At 40.0% G+C, this 5,531-nt stretch overlaps 1 pseudogene; it reads left to right on the top strand.

Moving 5' to 3' along the window:
* On the top strand, positions 1-660 carry LOC112626936 (annotated as a pseudogene).
* The last annotated feature ends 4,871 nt before the right edge of the window (positions 661-5,531 follow it).

Raw genomic sequence — 5,531 nt, 5'->3', positions numbered from 1 at the left:
TTTTGAGAAACAGCTTAGTGTTGTGTTAATTCATCTCACAGAGTTACAGCTTTCCCCTCAAGAAGCCGTTCGCTAAGCCTGTTCTTGTGGAATTTGCAAAGTGATGTTTGGAAGTCCATAGAGGGCTATGGTGAAAAAGGAAATATCCTCTGATGGAAACTGGAAACAAGCTTTCTGAGAAACTGCTTAGTGTTCTGTTAATTCGACTCACAGTGTTACAGCTTTCCCCTCAAGAAGCCGTTCGCTAAGCCTGTTCTTGTGGAATTCGCAAAGTTATATTTGGAAGCCCATAGAGGGCTATCTTGAAAAAGAAAATATCCTCAGAGAAAAACTGGAAAGAAGCTTTCTGAGAAACTCCTTAGTGTTCTGTTAATTCGTCTCACAGAGTTATAGCTTTCCCCTCAAGAAGCCGTACCCTGAGCCTGTTCTTGTGGAATTTGCAAAGTGATATTCGGAAGCCCTTGGAGGGCTATGGTGAAAAAGGAAATATCCTCAGATGAAATCTGGAAAGAAGCTTTTTGAGAAACTGCTTAGTATTCTGTTAATTCTTCTCACAGAGTTACAGATTTCCCCTCAAGAAGCCGTTCAATAAAGCTGTTCTTGTGGAATTCACAAAGAGATAATTGGAAGCCCATAGAGGACTATCTTGAAAAAGAAAATATCCTCAGTTCAGAACTGGAAAGAAGCTTTCTGAGAAACTGCTTTGTGTGTGTGACTTCCACTCACAGATTTACAGCTGTATTTCGTGGATCTGTTTGCTAGCCTTATTTCTGTGGAATCTGAGAACTGATATTTCGGATCCCTTTGAAGATTATAGGGCCAAAGGAAATATCCTCCGATAAAAAAGAGAAAGAACCTTTCTGAGAAACTTCTTTGTGTTCTGGGAAATCATCTCACAGAGTTGCAGCTTTCCCCTCAAGAAGCCTTTTGCAAAGCCTGTTCTTGTGGAATTTGCAAAGTGATATTTGGAAGCCCATGGAGGGCTTTGGTGATAAAGAAAATATCCTCAGATAAAAATTAGAAGAAGCTATCTGAGAAACTGCTTAGTTTTCTGTTAATTCATCTCACAGGTTTACAGTTTTCCCCTCAAGAAGGCGTTCGCTAAGCCTGTTCTTGAGGAATTTGCAAAGTGAAATTTGGAAGCCCGTAGAGGGTTATAGTGAAAAAGAAAATATCCACAGAGAAAAACTGGGAAGAAGCTTTCTGAGAAACTGCTTTGTGATGTGTGACTTCCACTCACAGAGTTACAGCTATATTTCGTGGATCTGTTTGCTAGCCTTATTTCTGTGGAATCTGAGAACTGATATTTCGGATCTCTTTGAAGACTATAGGGCCAAAGGAAATATCTTCCGATAACAAAGAGAAAGAACCTTTCTGAGAAACTTCTTTGTTTTCTGGGAAATCATCTCACAGAGTTGCAACTTTCCCCTCAAGGAGCCTTTCGCAAACCCTGTTCTTGTGGAATTTGCAGAGTGACATTTGGAAGCCCATGGAGGGCTTTGGTGATAAAGAAAATATCCTCAGATAAAGATTGGAAGAAGCTATCTGAGAAACTGCTTAGTTTTCTGTTAATTCATCGCACAGGTTTACAGTTTTCCCCTCAAGAAGGCGTTCGCTAAGCCTGTACTTGAAGAATTTGCAAAGTGACATTTGGAAGCCCGTAGAGGGCTATAGTGAAAAAGAAAATATCCTCAGAGAAAAACTGGAAAGAAGCTTTCTGAGAAACTGCTTTGTGTAGTGTGACTTCCAATCACAGAGTTACAGCTCTGTTTCGTGGATCTGTTTGCTAGCCTTATTTCTGTGGAATCTGAGAACTGATATTTCGGATCCCTTTGAAGACTATAGGGCCAACGGAAATATCCTCTGTTAACAAAGAGAAAGAAGCTTTCTGAGAAACTTCTTTGTGTTCTGTGAAATCATCTCACAGAGTTACAGCTTTCCCCTCAAGAAGCCTATGGCTAAGACTGTTCCTGTGGAATTTGCAAAGTGATATTTGGAAGCCCATGGAGGGCTGTGTTGAAAAAGGAAATATCATCAGATGAAATCAATAAAGAAGCTTTCTGAGAACCTGCTCAGTGTTCTGTTATTTCATCTCACAGAGTTACAGCTTTCCCCTCAGGAAACCGATCCCTAAGCCTGTTCTTGTTGATTTTACAAAGTGATATTTGGAAGCCCATAGAGTGCTATGGTGAAAAAGAAAATATCCTCAGAGAAAAACTGGAAAGAGACTTTCTGAGAAACTGCTTTGTGATGTGTGACTTCCACTCACAGAGTTACAGCTGTATTTCGTGGAGGTGTTTCCTAGCTCTATTTCTGTGGAATCTGAAAACTGATATTTCGGATCCCTTTGAAAAGTATAGGGCCAAAGGAAATATCCTCCGATAAGAAAGAGAAAGAAGCTTTCTGAGAAACTTCTTAGCGTTCTGTGAAATTATCTCACAGTGTTACAGCTTTCTCCTAAAGAAGCCTTTCGCTAAGACTGTTCTTGTGGAACTTTCAAAGTGATATTAGGATGCCCATGGAGGGCTAGGGTGAAAAAGGAAATATCCTAAGATGAAAACTGGAAAGAAGGTTTCTGAGAAACTGCTTAGTGTTCTGTTAATCCATCTGACAGAGTTACAGCTTTCCTCTCAAGAAGCCGTTCTCTAACCTCTTCTTGTGGAATTTGCAAAGTGATATATTGAAGCCCATTGAGGGCCATCTTGAAAAAGGAAATATCCTCAGATGAAAACTGCAAAGAAGCTTTCTGAGAAACTGCTTAGTGTTCTGTTATTTCGTCTCAGAGAGTTATAGCTTTCCCTTCAAGAAGCTTTCGCTAAGCCTATTCTTGTGGAATTTGCAAAGTGATATTTGGAAGCCAATGGATGGCTTTGGTGAGAAAGAAAATATCCTCAGAGAAAAACTGGAAAGAAGCTTTCTGAGAAACTGTTTTGTGATGTGTGACTGCCACTCACAGAATTACAGTTGTATATCATGGAACTGTTTGCTAGCCTTATTTCTGTGGAATCTGATAACAGATATTTCGGATCCATTTGAAGTTATAGGGCCAAAAGATATATTCTTCGATAACAAAGAGAAAGAAGCTTTTTGAGAAACTTCTTTATGTTCTGTGAAATCATCCCACAGAGTTACAGCTTTCCTCTCAAGAAGCCTTTCGCTAAGACTGTTCTTCTGTTTAATGCAAAGTGATATATCAAAGAACACGCAGGACTATGATGAAAAAGGAAATATCTTCAGATGACATCTGGAAAGAAGCTTTCTGACAAACTGCTTAGTGTTCTGTTAATTCAACTCACAGAGTTACAGCTTTACCCTCAAGAAGCCGTACGCGAAGCCTGTTCTTGTGGAATTCGCAAAGTGATATTTGGAAGCGCATAGAGGGTTACCGAGAAAATGAAAATATCCTCAGAGAAAAACTGGCAGGAAGCTTTCTGAGAAACTGCTTTGTGATGTGTGACTGCCACTTCCAGAGTTACAGCTGTATCTCGTGGATCTGTTTACTAGCCTTATTTCTGTGGAATCTGAGAACTGATATTTCGGATCCCTTTGAAGACTATAGGGCCAAAGGAAATATCCTCAGGTAACAAAGAGAAAGAAGCTTTCTGAGAAACTTCTTTGTGTTCTGAGAAATCATCTCACAGAGTTACAGCTTTCCCCTCAGGAAGCCTTTAGCTAAGACTGTTCGTGTGGAATTTCCAAAATGATATTTGGAAGCCCATAGAGGGCTATGGCGAAAAAAGAAGTATCCTCAGATGAAAACTGGAAAGAATCTTTCTGAGAAACTGCTTAGTGGAATGTTAATTCATCTCACAGAGTTACAGGTTTCCCTTCAAGAAGCCGCTCGCTAAGCCTGTTGTTGTGGAATTTGCAAAGTGATATTTGGAAGCCCATAGATGGCTATGGTGAAAAAGAAAATATCCTCACAGAAAAAGTGGAAAGAAGCTTTCTGAGAAACTGCTTTGTAATGTGTGACTTCCACTCACAGAGTTACAGCTCTGTTTCGTGGATCTGTTTGCTAGCCTTATTTCTGTGAAATCTGAGAACTGATATTTCGGATCCCTTTTGAAGAATATAGGGCCAAAGGAAATATCCTCCGATAACAAATGGAAAGAAGCTTTCTGAGGAACTTCTTTGGGTTCTGTCAAATCATCTCACAGAGTTACAGCTTTCCCCTCAAGAAGCCTTTCGCTAGGAGTGTTCTTCTAGAATTTGCAAAGTGGTATTTGGAAGCACTGGAGGGCTATTGTGAAAAAGGAAACATCCTTAGATGAAAACTGGAAAGAAGCTTTCTGAGAAACTGCTTAGTGTTCTGTAAATTCATCTAACAGAGGTAGAGCTTTCCCCTCAAGAAGCCGTTCACTAAGCCTGTTCTTGTGGAATTTGCAAACAGATATTTGGAAGTCCATATGGTGCAATGGTGAAAAAGAAAATGTCCTCAGAGATAAACTGGAAAGAAACTTTCTCAGAAACTGCTTTGTGATGTGTGACCTCAACTCACAGAGCTACAGCTGTATTCGTGCAGCTGTTTAGTAGCCTTATTTCTGTGGAATCTGAGAACTGATATTTCGGTTCCCTTTGAAGACTATAAGGCCAAAGGAAATATCTTCCAATAACAAAGAGAAAGAAGCTTTCAGAGCAACTACTTTGTGTTCTGTGAAATCACTGCACAGAGTTACAGCTTTCCCCTCAAGAACCCTTTTGCTAAGACTGTTTATGTTGAATATGCCAAGTGATATATGGAAGCCCATGGAAGGCTATGGTGAAAAAGGAAATATGCTCAGATGAAAACTGGAAAGAAGCTTTCTGAGACACTGCTTAGTGTTCTGTTAATTCATCTCACAGAGTTACAGCTTTCCCCTCAAAAAGTCGTTCATTAAGCCTGTTCTTGTGGAATTTGCAAAGTGATATTTGGAAGCCCATAGAGGCCTACGGTGAAAAAGAAAATACCATCAGAAAAAAAGTGGAAAGAAGATTTTTCAGAAACTGCTTTGTGATGTGTGACTACCACTCACAGAGTTACAGCTGTATCTCGTGGAGCTGTTTGCTAGCCTTATTTCTTTTTTTTTTTTTTTAAATTTATTTCTTATTATTATACTTTAAGTTGTAGGGTACATGTGCATAACGTGCAGGTTTGTTACATATGTATACTTGTGCCATGTTGGTCTGCTGCACCCATCAACTCGTCATTTACATCAGGTATAACTCCCAATGCAATCCCTCCCCCCGCCCCCCTCCCCATGATAGGCCCCGGTGTGTGATGTTCCCCTTCCTGAGTCCAAGTGATCTCATTGTTCAGTTCCCACCTATGAGTGAGAACATGCGGTGTTTGGTTTTCTGTTCTTGTGATAGTTTGCTAAGAATGATGGTTTCCAGCTGCATCCATGTCCCTACAAAGGACGCAAACTCATCCTTTTTTATGGCTGCATAGTATTCCATGGTGTATATGTGCCACATTTTCTTAATCCAATCTGTCACTGATGGACATTTGGGTTGATTCCAAGTCTTTGCTATTGTGAATAGTGCCGCAATAA

Source organism: Theropithecus gelada, chromosome 1, assembly GCF_003255815.1.
Source record: "Theropithecus gelada isolate Dixy chromosome 1, Tgel_1.0, whole genome shotgun sequence".
Taxonomy (NCBI): Eukaryota; Metazoa; Chordata; class Mammalia; order Primates; family Cercopithecidae; genus Theropithecus; species Theropithecus gelada.
Note: the sequence above shows the minus strand (reverse complement) of the source record. Positions and strands in the feature narration are given on the sequence as shown.